The sequence below is a fragment of the Stegostoma tigrinum genome, chromosome 29 (genome assembly GCF_030684315.1).
Source record: "Stegostoma tigrinum isolate sSteTig4 chromosome 29, sSteTig4.hap1, whole genome shotgun sequence".
NCBI lineage: Eukaryota > Metazoa > Chordata > Chondrichthyes > Orectolobiformes > Stegostomatidae > Stegostoma > Stegostoma tigrinum.
The window spans coordinates 20791816-20807549 of record NC_081382.1 but is presented as its reverse complement, the minus strand read 5'-3'; positions in this window follow the sequence as shown (position 1 = coordinate 20807549).

Genomic DNA, 15734 nt, shown 5'->3' with positions numbered 1-15734 from the left:
TGTGATGTTATTTGCAGGTAAATGGATAGAAAGTGGGAGGCCTTCAAAATTAAAGGATATGGACCAAATGCAGACAAGTGGGACTACTTTAATTATAAAAACTGGGTGGCATGGACAAGTTGGGCCAAAGTGCCTGATTCCATTCTATAAGCTTCCATGACTCTATAACGAGAATCCAGAGGCAAGTATGTCCCTGTTAGTGTGAAGGGAAAGGCTGGTAGGTGTAGGAAATGTTGGACGACTGGAGAAATTGAGCTCGAGTCAAGAATAGGAAGGAGGCATATGCCAGGTATAGACAGCTATGATTGAGTGAATCCCTAGATGAGTATAAGGCTGTAGGATTATAGGAGTAAACATCAACAAGGCCAGCAGTGTGTGGAATCACAGGAGATGGGGGAGATAGTGGACAAGTATTTCACATCAGTGTTTACTGTGGAGAACGATATGGAAACTAGAGAACTTGAGGAATAGTGATATGTTGAAAAGCAAACATATTATGCAGGAGGAGGTGCTGGATGTCTTAAAATACATAAAGCTGGATAAATCTCTGGGACTTAGCCAGGTTATCCCTGAACTTTTTGGGAAGCTAGGGAAGTGATTGCTGGGCCCATTGCTGAGATATTTGTATCTTCCATAGCCACAAGGTGAGGTGCCAGAAGACTGGAGGGTAGTTAAAGTGGCAACATTATTTAAGAAATGCTGCAAGGAAAAGCCAGAGAACTACAGACCAGTGAGGCTGACATCAGCAGTGGGTAAGTTGTTGGAAGGGGTTCTGACGGACTGGATTTACATGTATTTGGAAATGCAAGGACTGATTAGGGATAGTCAACATGGTGTTGTGTGTGGGAAATTGTGTCTCACTAACTTGATTGACTTTTTTGAAGAAGTGATAAAGGAGAATGAAGCCAGGGCAGTGGACAGTTTTTACATGGACTTCAGCAAGGCATTCAACAAGGTTCTGCATGGTAGACTGGTTATTAAGGTTAGATTACATGGATTCCAGGGAGACCAAGCCATTTAGATACAAAATTGGCTTGAAGGTAGAAGACAGAGAGTGGTGGTGGAAGGTTGTTTTTTCAGATTTGAAGCCTATGACCAGCGTTGTACTGCAAGTATCCGTACTGAGCCCATTGCTTTTTGTCTTTTATATAAATGATTTGGATGTGAGTGCAGGAGGAATGGTTAGTAATTTTGAAGGTGAAACTGAAAGTAGTGGTGCAGTGGGCAGTGAAGAAGGTTAACTCAGGGTACAACAGGGCCTTATTCAGATGGACCAATGGGCCAAGGAGTGGCAGATAGAGTTTAATTCAGATAAATGTGAAGTGCTGTATGTTGGAAAGGCAAACCAGGGCAGGAACTAATACACTTAATGGTAGGGACCTGGGGAGTGTCGCTGAACAAAGAGACCTAGAAGTGCCGGTTATTTTTCCTTGAAAGTCCAGTCACACGTTGAAAAGGTAGTGAAGAAGGCATTTGGTATGCTTGCCTTTATTGGTCATTGCATTGAGTATAGGGGTTGGGATGACATGTTGCAGTTGTCTAGGACATTGGTTAGGCCACTTCTGGAATTCTGGAATACTGGTCTCCCTGCTATAGGAAAGACATTGTTAAACTTGAAAGTTTTCAAAAAAGATTTACCAGGATATTATTGGAATTAGAGAGGTTTGAGGTAGACGGAGAGGCTGAGTAGTCTGAGACTATTTTCCCTGGAGCATCAGAGGCTGAGAGATGATCTTACAGAGATTTATAAAATCATGAAGGACATTGGTGGGGTGAATAGCCAAGGTCTTTTTCCAGGATAGGGGGGTTCAAAACTAGAGGGCATAAGTTTAAGGTGAGGGGAAAGGTTTAAAAGGGGCCTGAGGGACAATTTTTTCATACAGCAGAAGGTGGTGCGTGTAGGGAATGTGCTGCTAGAGGTGGTGACTGAAGCTGGTACAATTATAACATTTAAAAGGCGTGTGAATGGGCACAAAAATAGGAAGAATTTAGAGGGATATAGGGCAATTGCTGATAAATGGGACTAGTTTAACTTAGGATATCAGGTTGACTTGGAAAAGTTGGACTGAAGAGTCTGTTTCTGTGCTGTACAACCTTCCAATGGGGCCAGTATAGCGTATAAAGTAGATCCTCAGATTACACACAGCAGTCTATTTGGCAGGCCTAACCGATGTGTTGCACATCCCCTTGTTATTATTATTTCATTCAATGTCCAGAGACTAACATTAGTCTATAAAAATTCAAGAACAGATTGCATTCATCAAAGAACATTTCTGATAGGAGGTTTCTATGAAAAGATTTGGACTGAAATCAACAGCCAACCATCATGGGACCCCTCTTTCCCGACAATCAGAATACAGGGCACTTCCATAAAACAGACAATTCTTGGTGCTTTCAGAAACTCTCCACTGAATGCTAAAGCAATTTAAATCTAACGAATGAGTTTATGGTTCAGGGTACAGGCAGTGTTACTTGCATGTGCATTTTGCTTTTACAAATGCACAAATGTTCAGCGAAAGTAAAACCATCTGAGATATGTTCAAAAACCCATTATGTCTTTGTTTAAAACAATGCACACACGGTATTGACATTACAGCAATGATTCTGTGCCAAGATTTGCAAGAGGGATGGATTTCATAACTGTGCGCAAGCATTCTCACAGGAACTGATGGACAAGCTGAGGTCCAAACACTCAGTTACCTGGCATGTAACCCAATTGTTTGAAATTCAACAGTCTTCTGAACCAGCAGGTTCAACAATCAATTTGCTAAAGTGATTGTGACTAATGTTTAGATGGACAATAAAGGATCATCAGAGTGGGCTGTATGAACTTTGCAAATTATCAGTTAACGCCATGGAGTGAACTGAAGCATCCAAAAAGGGTGGTTCGGACTCAAGTCAGGGGATTGTATTTTAAACACCTCCAGCACAGCCACTCTCAACGTGCACAGAGGTGGGAGAAAGAGCTTGTGGCCAATTTGTTTCTGGGAAATAGGTCCAAATATTGTCAGGAGCTTGGCTGCCTCTGATCAGGATACTCTGTGAGTTTTACAGAGACCAGCTGGACTTCTCTTGTCATCAGAGGAGGATGAGAGATTCAGGGGGAAGCTACATGTATTTACTGCACCGCCTGTATGCCAAGAGAAGCTGGATTGCTTCCTCCTGTCCTCCCTACCTCCTCCAGAGTATTGATCCAATCCCCATACAATCTCCTGTGATGGGGGAATGGGCGCTCTTCAGGAAGGATCTTATTTTTTGAGACTAAGTGCGAAGACAGACCTAAATGCAAGCGGTACCTTCACTTGGGATTGGATTATGATCTTCTCCCTTTATTACATGTGCATGCTCTGGTAAAATGCCAAATGTTATGAGTTGGTAGGAAGGAGGTTCTGTCACCTGCTGCGTGCTAAAGGGGCCAAATTCTGCGCATCATATTTCAAATGTGACCAGACAACAACTTACGTCCTGCAATACAGGAACATCACTAAACTCCTGCTCATCAACTCACCCACTCTGGAGGCATCAGTGACCAAGCAGAAGTTGCCTCTTTTCGAGAGACTCTCCCTGAAGGATGTCAAAGAAGGAATGGGAGCCCTTTCCCCAGGGATGGCAACACAAGGCCAGCCTGATTGAGGAAAGTAGCCTGGCTGTGGAAGTCAATGCCCATGAGTAACTCAAAAACTCCATTATCACCAGATAATGAATCTATAACGCTACCACAGTCTACTCTACACTATATTTCCTCCAGGAGTGCCAGGCAGCATTATAACATTGCCAGTGCAGAGGATTGTCACCAAGATTAGTAGTGAGTCTCTGCCATCAGATGCTTTGTGTGCAATCAATGTCTGTCACTTCACAGCAGCTTCCAATGTGGCACCACAGCGATACTGCCTGTCACATCTTTTCTAGGTGTCACACATCAAATACAAAAGGAACTGTAACACAAGACTGCTCATGCACAATCAGCTAACTGGCCTTTTTGCATAACCAGGAGAACATCCACCAAAAATAAAGAACTGTGGATGTTGGAGATCTGAAATGAAAACAGAAATTGCTGGAGAAACACTGCAGGTCTGGCTGCTTCTGTGGAGAGAAAGCAAAGTTAACATTTCAGTTCTGGTGACTCTTCATCAGAACTGATAGCAGCCAGGAAAACGTGATATTTATGTTGAAGACAGTGCCGGGGGAAGAGGTGGGCCAACAAGTGGAGATGGAGCCATTCCCTCCTGGACACCCTGGTTCGCTCCTCCCCACACTCCCACAGCACCTTCCCCCGCAATCACAGAAGGTGTAAGTCTGCCTTTTTACTTCCTCTTTGCAAGGCCCAAAGACCCACCTCCAAGATGAAGCAGCGATTTACCTGCACTTCATGCAATCTGGCCTATTTTCTTCACTGCAGACAATGTAGTGTCCTATACATTGGGGAGATGAAGTGCAGACTGGGTGACTGCTTCACAGACCAACTATGATCGATCTGTAAAAATGATCCCGAGTTTTCAGTTTCTTGCCACTTCAAGACACCCTGGCGTTCCCTGGCCAGATTTTCTGTCTCAAGCCTGCTGGAGTGCTCCAGCAAAGCTCTATCAACAAGTAAGGGAATCACAGGAAATGGGGGGAAGTGGGGAGAATGGGGTTGAGAAATAGATCAGCCATTATTAGATGTTAGAGCAGATTCAACTGGCCGAATGGCTCACTTCTGCTCCTATATATTACGGTCTTTCGCCTGGGGATTCTGTAGCCTCTAGGACACAGGTCAAATCAATTTAGAACCTTATTATGTTCTTCATTTCTTTTATTCACTCCCCTCACACACCCTGGTCCTGTCATGACTTGGTTGCTTTTAGCACAGCCTACACATCCTCTCCAACTTTCAGCTCTCATTATCAGTTATTCAACTTTTCTCCTGCCCTGGCCTACTATCAATAATCTCCTGTCTGCCTAGCCCTTTCATATTTCTCCCTCTATCTCTGTGGACTGTGTCTCCATCTATCCACTAGCCTGTCCACAAAACACTGCCAACTCCAAGTCCCAAACTCATCTTCAGCATAAATACCACTTTTTCCTAGCTGTTATCAGTTCAGATGAAGAGTCACCGGACTTGAAATGTTAACACTGCTTTTTCCCCACAGATGCTGCCAGACTTGCTATGGTTCTCCAGCAATGTCTGTTTTCAAACATACATATTCAATAGCTTTTCACTAAAGGCTTACCTGGGACAAAGGTACAAAGGATGAAGGGTCTAGGCCTGAAACGTCAGCTTTTGTGCTCCTGAGATGCTGCTTGGCCTGCTGTGTTCATCCAGCTTCACACTTTGTTATCTTGGATTCTCCAGCATCTGTAGTTCCTATCATCTCTGGCACAATTACAAAGGATAGGTTTAGGATGAACCTCAGATGCACCATATAATACTTTATCGGATTTTATCAATTCTAATTCTTTGATAACACTGAACCATCTTTCCATCAAAACATTTTAAACCCTAACTTCCCATGTACCACTAGTAATGCACATAATCATACATCTATCTGTGTCTATTAATGCAGGCATAGTGCTCATGTACTCAGGCTAATGTCTCTTAATACTTCTGTCCCTCTCCAGGAGCAGTGGCTTGAACATTCACCGATACAGTGTGCCAGCATGCCTGAATTTAACACTTCTGTCCGAACCAAGAAGGAGGCTGCTGAGCTCAATGGAGAGCAAGGGGAACAAGACTGTGGTGACTGGGAGATTGGATATCACTAGCCATTGAGTGACATAGTCTCTACACTGCTAGCCCCAGCTGCATGTCATAAAGCAACATCTTAACAAAATATTTTGTAAGGGTGGAGGCTCACAACACAAACAAATCCTTGTGCTTATCTATGCCCCCTCCTAAAAAAGGGAACAATTCGATCCCACCAGACCCACTTTGAACAGCCTCTCGAATCACAATTTGAGGGATAGTCACAAGCCTCAGGGATCCCCAGTCAAGGCTTTCCTCACCACCCCCACCAACACAGAGGCACTCACCTCATCTGGCCATCCATATGGTGCTTGCCCAAGGTCACATTCTGGTGAGCATAGTCCGAACACGTGTTTATAGCTAGAGGATGAAGCAACAGCCAAGGTCTCTGATCCCCAGAACACTATTGGAGAACAGGCCCCTGCTGAGCCAAGTACAGATGATGGAGATACATAGACCACCAGCGAAATGTCTAGCAGAGGTCCCGGAGACCATAACCAGACCAAAACAAAAAGCAGAACAGTCTGTCCAAGTTCCATGTTGTAGCTCAGACACATGAGATCACGGTGTCAGCTTGAGCTAACTGGTCCAACGGAACATTCAGTACCTGCCAACAATATACAAGGGTCTTTACGTTGTTGCTTGAGCTGGGAATGCATTCTTTCACTTTCACTAGGTAAGTAGGGGCTGAGAGCATTAGGTGCCCCAGTCCTCCTCCAAGGGTGAGGGAGGTACCAGTGCACACCTATAGGGAGGAGGGGTGACAGCCAGGTTTGAGTCTAATAGGCATAGATCCCTATAACCCCGCCATGGCTCCATACTGATCCATTGGTCATAAGTTGAACAGGGGGGTAATTGGTGCCAAAGGAACAAATTAATTTAAAATTAATGGCAAAGTGTCTGAATATTTCAATGGTATAAATTAAGAAGCCTCTTGAGGAAGCATTGCCAAGTCAGCACACTGAAAGAGATGGCCCGTTAGACCACATCTCCACTTCTGTACCAAAACCCAAATACTTCCATCAGGGCAGGCTGTGGATGTAGTACCTCCAGCTTTGCGAGACACCCCAAGAGGCCAGAGTTCTCTAGATCCAGACCCTCAGATTAAGTCATCTGGGGCAAGCGGGCAAAGGCCATCGACTGGCTCCACCAGGCTCAGCTGTGGTTACTGAAGTGACACCATGAAGTAGAAATAAGAAGGAAACATTAAACCACATTCAAGTTACTTGGAGTGCATGGTTATCAACCATTTATACAGCCTGACACTTGACTCAGGTATAGCACATTGTATGACAGTTCTGTGGTGTCTTTCAAAATTTTAAGGTTTCTGACTGTTTTCATTTTCATTCAGACTACATTGAGGCTCACTGACCACTGTAAATACTTACATGTGCACCATGTGGAACAATGCAAAGAGAACTAAAGCAGTCATTTGCTGCTGCCCTTTGGGTGGGTGGGCAAATTAACAAGGTTTACCCCCTCTATGTCTCAATAGTAGATGAATGTCCCTTGCAAACTGAGGTTTGAGTCTAATAGGCATAGATCCCTATAACCCCGCCATGGCTCCATACTGATCCATTGGTCATAAGTTGAACAGGGGGTAGTTGGTGCCAAAGGAACAAATTAATTTAAAATTAATGGCAAAGTGTTTGAATATTTCAATGGTATAACTTAAGAAGCCTCTTGAGGAAGGAATAATTGTATCACAGTTCTGATTGCCCACATATGTTAATGTGATGTCGTTCACCATCAAATCATGCCACAATCAGATCCTTTCAGCTCCAACTGCCTCCTCTCAATACTGCCCTGGCTTCTTCAATATCTTCATCATCAATGCTGGCTCCCTCAGCATCTCTGCCAGTCTCTGCTTGTTCCCCATCTGAAGCGAAAGCTAGCTGGTCCATCTCCTTCTCTTCAAAGTTCTCATCCTGCTGTTGAGCTGAGTTGCGCAGTGATCAAGAAGGAATCACTGCTCGGGACATACCAGCCCACATGTACTGAAGTGCAACTCCTGAATTTTTGTCCTTTCATTGTACAATCCACCTCTTGTTCCTCACTCCTACCTCCCATTTGGTGATTTTAAACCCCTGTCTCTATGGGATTAGCGATCAGATCCCTCCCTCCTCACCAGAACCATCTGCTCCTAGGAAATGTTGTGGGCATCTTCAGGCTCAGCTGACTTATGGGCAGGGAACCTTTAGGAATAAAAGGAAACTGCCATGGTAAGCTCCAGAACATGTGGGAAAATTTAAATGCCCTGTCTTCGCCTATCTCACCCCACCCCTGCTTACAAAACCTGCCCATCTTAATATCCAAGTCTGACATGCTGAAGTATGCTCCATTACAGCAATATGTCACTCCAATGACAGAAGTAAATTCATCAACATGTTAATCGACAGAACTGAAGCATTAAAAATAAATACATTATATTTATGTACTTTGGAACCTTTTGCACATCCACCTATTTCTCTCCTCATTTCGTTAAATAAAAATTCCTGCTACTTTTAGCCTCTAAAATAATCCATCAGTTTTTCTAACTTGACCTGATAAATAATTAAATTTTAAATCTTCCATTTGTCTTTTCCTTCCTCACTTTTCATTTTGGAGGCAGGGTCTTTATTATTAAAGCTCTAAGGCAAGTTTACCATAAACTGAAAGCTGAGACATTGAAGATTGACTTAATCATATTATGAAGGCAGGAAAGTCAATCTCTGGAATGTTTTTACAGGCTGTGCTGACAGCAATATTCATTGGCAGTTCCAGAACCTCATGGCGCCTGAATGAATAAATATGTTCACTGTATTGGTTCTGGAAGGGTTTAACTTGATTCAAAAGCACCCATCTTCGAATAAGCCCCTTGTAGATTTGTGTAATATTCAGTCACCCTTGTTTAAGCTGCTTGCTTCAAATAACTATGATGCACTAAATATAGGTTGAGAGGTCGTTTGCAGCGCTTAACAAAACAACCATTCACTCAGATAATGTCATCAATTGTCAAAGCAATACACAGATGAAGCCAAGTACTAACTGGAGCATAAAACTGAATTAACCCAAATGTATGGCCATGTGCAAAATTCTGGAGCTGAGATTAAAACATGAGATTCACCCGGCCTAATCCTCTCCCAGTCTAAACAAGATGACATCTGCCAAGTCCTCCCACCGCAAGGTACTCTTGCTAAAACCTGGATGAATCTAACAAATTTAATCATTTGGTAAAACATTCAGTCCCTTATCTTGACAAGTCAACAATAAATTAATGCCCGATGCTGAAAATTTGGAATAGAAAATAATGGAATAACTTAACAGCTCTGGCAGCATCTGAACTTGAACATAAAGGTAAAGGTAAAGTTGCCATAGTTACAGAGGAACTTGGAGCTGCTCTCTCAATAGGGAGAGATGACTGGTGATGGCTTAACCTGAGGGGCCCTATGTCTCAAGCAATGGGAGTGGTTCAGAAAGCAGGACCTTCATGGCATTTGAAAAGTTACTTGAAAGTACTTGACAAGTATCAATCCATTTCAAATCTATGAATTCAAACAGAGCATTCCATTTTCAAACTTACATTGTGCGGGCAAAAGCTTCAAATCTCTTTTGAAGGTTGCATGGTACCTTTCTGTTTTCTGATCACTTCCCAAGCTAAATAACCAGCCTTCCTTACCTTTAAATACACCCTTTCATTTCTCTAAAGAGCTGCACCATTTCTGTTTAGTTGCTTCTTTTATTTTTCTCACCAGTCTATTTCTGGATGGGAGAGATAATGGGAACTGCAGATGCTGGAGATTCCAAGATAATAAAATGTGAGGCTGGATGAACACAGCAGGCCAAGCAGCATCTCAGGAGCCTCTCTGATGAAGGGTCTAGGCCCGAAACGTCAGCTTTTGTGCTCCTGAGATGCTGCTTGGCCTGCTGTGTTCATCCAGCCTCACATTTTATTATCTATTTCTGGATGGGCTGTTTTTATGCCATCTTTCCAAGTAGGACACAACGTGAGCCAGGTTATGTAAGAATTGTTACAGTGAGTGGAGCTGTCATTCACATTTTTGGAGTATTCTATTAATCTACAACCAGCCCAATCCTACAGCCTCTTCACCTGTTAACTCTTGAGTAAATGGAACATAACATTCCTGCCTGTACTGCAAGTTCCATGTCCTGTGACATAGCAGGAGCTGGGGATGCAGGAGAGCAGAAAGTAAAATGTATTAATCAATCTTCAGAAGGCTCATCAAACGTTCCCATCCGGTAATGTGCTTTGTGAGCAAAGACAGTAGTGTGAGTCTACAGTGGCAGCAGTATATAGCATCTATGATATGCACTGCAGCACCTCACCAAGGCTCCTTTGACAAGCTTCCCAGAACTTGAATTTCTACTATCTGGAAGCACAGGGGCAGCAGATGTATGGGAACACCCACAAGTTCCCTCAACCCATTAACCATCTAGATTTATAAATAAATATATAAAATAAATTTAACATCACTAAGACAAAATCCTGGAACTCCCTCCCTAATGGCATTGTGAGTGATCCCTCATCTCATGGACTGCAATATTTCAATAAGCCAGCTCCCTACTTTCGTCTCAAAGGCATTTCGGGATGGACAATAATTGCTGACTGAACAGCAACACTAAAGCTCTGTGAAAAAAATTGAAAACAAAACAAAAAATTGCAGATGCTGAAGATCTGAAGCAAAAACCGAAATTCAGCTCGTATGGCAACATCTGTGGCAAGAAAGCAGACATAACATTTCGAATCTAGAAACCCTTCTTCAGAACGGAGAGCCACTATGCGTAGAAAAAAACACCTATCCACTCCAGATAGCAATTGATGATTGTCAACCGAACTAAGGCATTAAATTGGAAAAATGTGGATTAAATGAAAATAATTGGTCCATCAAGAGGCAATTTGATGTAGCTGTTTCTCATTATATCTTAAAGTTGAACAAATAATTGAAGGCTTTTCACATATTGCTGTTAGAAGGCAGAGCATGGAGAGAACTTGTCATCAATATTGTTCTGGGACTAGTTTATGTGGGCTAAGTCAAAGACTTATACATGGGTCGCCATACTTGCACTGCAAATGGCAAGCATGACAAGTTTGTTTTTGACCTTGGGGTTGAATCAAGTTCTTGACACAGAGTGCATCAGGAGCTGGAGATAGTAGGAACTGCCAATGCTGGAGAATCTGAGATAACAAAGTGTAGAGCTGGATGAACACAGCAGGCCAAGCAGCAGGAAAGCTGATGTTTCGGGTCTGGACCCTTCTTCAGAAATAGGGATTTCTGAAGAAGGGTCCAGACTCGAAATGTCAGCTTTCCTGCTCCTCTGATGCTACTTGGCCTGCTGTGTTCATCCAGCTCTACACCTTGTTATCTCATACATCAGGAGCTGTCACCTGGCAGTGATTGACTTGATGGCCTGACACATCATCATCACTATCTTCATCCCTACAATGTGGAAAAAGACCACACCGACACTCAGAGCATCGCACTCAGACCCATCCCCCCATTAACCCACCTAATCTACACATCCTGAACAATACAGGCAATTTGGCATGGCCAATCCCCCGAACCGGCACATCTTTAGACTGTGGGAGGAAACCGGAGCACGCAGAGGAAACCCACATAGACGCGGGGAGAATGTGCAAACTCTACACAGACAGTGACCATCTGAGGAGAGTCAACAGGGCATCCAGCAGCCTGGAGGGAACTTGCAGGTGAGTGAGAGGGATGGTATTTTCACATCAAGATGCCATTTCAGCTATTTTAAAAACTTTTGAATTAAAAGAAATGGCCATGTCTGCAGGGAGGGTGGTCCACAAATCTACTAGAAAATAACAGTCCTGAATTTGCTTTTTGTTCATCTTAAGTAGGTGTCTGGTACTTTCAGGTCAATGGTCAGGGCAGGAAGATACCAACAAACTAAGATGTTAGCCAGTATTATGAAAATATATAACCCGCCTGGCTCCATTTTGCCTTCATAGTTGGGTGGTGGGGGTGAAGATTATAGTCTGACTCTCCCAGCCTAAAGATATTCTTGCCTTAGGAAGCTTCAGAATATTAATTCAAATGACCACTGCACTATTTGGAGAGTTTGAGTAAAACATATCTTTATTCACAGGAGTTTAAAAAAAGAGAGAAGTTATTGAAACACCTAAAAGGTTGAGAGGGCTTCATAGGATAGTTGTCGAGAGACTGTTTCAATTGGCTGATGTTTCAAAAGCTCTCTGATAAGGGGGTGGCCATTTAGTGTTGAGGATGAATAGTAAATTTTGTGCTTCAGACATTTTGAATCTTTGCATATATTCAAGTTTGAGTGTAACCGGTTTTTGGTCACTAAGGAATAAGTGTTAGCTGCGATACAGAAGTTCACCAATGATTTTATAGAATGGTGGAGCTGTCTCCAGCTTATGGCTTGCTGAAGCTAACGTTCCTTATGTTCTTCTGTTCCTAGTGTAAGTAAAAGCAAAATATAGGAAAACAAAATGCAGCTTACACTTTGATGGAACAGAGATGCCTTGATGAGCATAGATGCATCAAAGGAATGATAATCAGTGGCTCTGGTATTTCACCTTTAATCTAGTCAGGATCTTGACATAAACAATCAATAATTTTCTATCCAGCCAGTAATGCAAGTGATGATTAATTGTAAGTGTTAAACCAGGCAATCATTTTCTGCCTTATGTACTAACGTGCTCACATTTTTCCCTTGTATCTTTGGACGGAACATTGTAGATTTAAACTTGGCTAGGGCATCAGTGCTTCATCCAGGATCACACTTCAGGGTAAAACTGAGGAATGCTTCATTCTCAGAAATACCATGCTTCATGGGATATTAGACTGAGACCCTAACCCTGACCCTATTGCAGTCTGTATATTCTGGCAGACATAAAAGATACAACAGTCAAATTTAATATGACCTGACAATTTGCCCTGTGTCCTGCCCCGCATTATCCATTGTAATGGTACCATCCAGTTAAACTAAAATGTGAAACTTGATTCAATCTCCTGACACGTCCATGGAATTCCTACCTTTGATGAATTCCCTTTTTCCCTAACTTGAGTATATTTAATTTCCATCCTTGTTAGCTCCTATGAAATATTTTCTATTCCCAATGTGCAGTATTTTTTGTTTTTTCCAGATATCATTTTTGATCATAGAATCCCTACAGTGTGGAAGCAAGTCGATTGGCCCTTCAGGTCAACACTACCCATCTGAAGAGAATCTCATCCAGACCCACTCTTCCACCGCACCCCTATAACCCTGCATTTCCCATGGCAATTCCACCCAGCCTGCATACCATAAACAATTTAGCATGGCTAATCCACCTAACCTGCATATCTTTGGACTGTGGAAGGAGCCAGACTACCTGGTGGAAACCCACGCAGACACTGGGAAAATGTGCAAACTCCTCAAAGATAGTCACCTGAGGGTGGAATTGAACCCAAGTCCCTGGTGCTGTGAGGCAGCAGTGCTAACCACTGAGCCACCGTGCCAGTCTAATTCCCAAATATTTATTTCTCAACTTTAACATTGAACTTAATTGTGGTAATGGCTTCATAAAACGTTACCCATCCACAGTAGAAACCTAAATCCCTGTAGGTTTCTGATTTGTTGCACTTTGTTAGCCAGAATCAGAATAAGTAATGTTTCCGTCCTATTCTGAACCATGTTATAATCCCAGGTGTTACCGTTACTGGTCAGGACTATCCCAGATAGAAAACTGGTTTGACAGATCAAATTTTGTTTTGTTCTGATTTAAACAAAGTGATCTGTCACTTGGCAGCAAGACATGTAAATGGAGTCCATGGATGGAAAGTTGGCTTCCATGATGGTCTGGGCAGTGCACACCATCTACTGCAGCTTCTAATGGCCCTGGACAGAGCAGTTGCCGTACCAGGCCCTTATGCACCCAGACAGCATGCTTTCAATGGTGCATCTGTAGAAGTTGGTGAGGGATCTAATGGACATGTGTTATGGAACTATCACAACTGCTTAACTGCAAGCCCCTTTATGTAATCTCTTCAGTGTTTTATCCCCAAACCTCTGCTCTAAGAATAACACTACCTCACTTTAAGGTGGTTTTTATTTTCCCTTCACAGATGCTGCCAGACCTGCTAATCTTTTCCAGCAACTTTGATTTTCTTCCTGATTTACAGCATTCATAATTCTATCGGTTTTCACTCTAAGGTGACCTAGTTTACTGTATATCCTTCTCTTTTTTACACAGTTGTCCAATTCCAAGGACTTCATAGCACTACCCTACTCAAAGTTAAAAGTGAAACTAAAAATCTTCCTCTCTCAGCTGTAGGTGTTTCCCTTACATTTAAAAGGAACACTTTCCAGAGCTCTCCGATCAGCCTTCAGACCTCATTATTTATTATGCTGAGTTACAAAATGATCTAGGTGAACAAAAGCCTGTTATCTCTGCACAAAATCCAGACATCGAGCCAGGTTTCAAAAACTGTTTTTAAAAGAATTCACCGTGGCTACAGAAATTTTGACAAGCCACTTATTAACTTCAGGCACACAGAAAATCCATCAATTACTAATTCAGAAAGCGGAAACTCAAACTCGCAACAAATAATATTAAAAACTATACATATAAATCCCACAGTTTACCTCACAACAGCAACACAATCACTGAGGAATCAATCCTGACAATAAGTACCTGGCATTTATTTTGTACTGGCATTTCCTCCTCTTTAGCTTTATTGACGTTTACGATATTTATTGTGAATATTTGCAAGCTTTTCCCAGAACAGCTCATTCTGTGCCTGCTGCCTCATAAAATTATATTAAGGTGCAATTGTTTCTAGGATATGTGACAGGATTGTTCCAATTTTGTTCTTCTTCATGAAAATGTACATTTCCCAGTACCTCAAGGTTTTCTTGTCCCCCCGTACATGAAAAATGAAAAAAATGCTGTATTTGGGCTATTATTAATCACCCAAATAAAAATCTTCAAGTAGGCCTTTGCAAATAAATATGTCAATGCTATTGTGCTCAGCAATACAGAATTAGAATCTAGACTAAATTCTTCATCAGTGCAAAGTTAGTTAGAGTAATCATAGAGGTCTACTGCATAGAAACAGGCCCTTTGGCCCAAATTGCCCATGCCATCCAGTTTTCTCAATTGAATCTAATCCCCTTTGCTTGTGTTTGGTCCATATTCCTCAATACTTACACATCATTGTACCTGTCTAAATGTTTATTAAATGATGCTACTCTAGTCCCTTTCACCACTACCTCTGGGAGCATGTTTCAGACACTCACCACCCTCTGTATGAAAAGATTGCACCTATGGACTCTTTTGTATGTCTTCCCACTCACCTTAAACCTGTGTCCTCTCAGTTAAAACTACCCTACCACTGGAAAAAGCAGTTAGCTACCTACCATATCTATACCTCTCATGATTTTACAGACCTCTATAAGGTCACCCCTCAGTCTCCTAAGCTCCAGTGAAAAAAGTCCCAGCCCAACCAACCATTCCTTACAGCTCAAACCAGGTAGTATCCTCTTAAAACGTTTCCGTACTCTTTCTAGTTTAATAGTATCCTTTCCATAATAGGGTGACCAGAACTGAATTCAGTACTCCAAATGTAGTCTCACCAATGTCTTTTACAGCTGTAGCAAGACATTCCAACTCCTATACTCAATGCTCTGATCAATGAAAGCTAGTTGGTTGAAAGCTTTCTTCACTGTCATTTATACAAATGATTTAGATGAGAATCTAGGAGGTGTTGTTAGTAAATTTACAGATGACACCAAGATTGGTGAAGGAAGTCATCTGGGAATGCAGTGAGATCTCTCTTAAGGGTGCTCCCACACCCTCTATAATCTTCAAGGAATTCTCTTGATCACATTTTAAAGGATCTATGAACCTGTAACCCTAGATGTCTTTGTTCTATAACACTCCCCAGAGCCATACCATTGACTGTGTAAGCTCTGCCCTGGTTTGCCTTACCAAAATGCAACTCCTTGCATTTATCTAAAATAAACTCCACTCTTCAGCTCAATG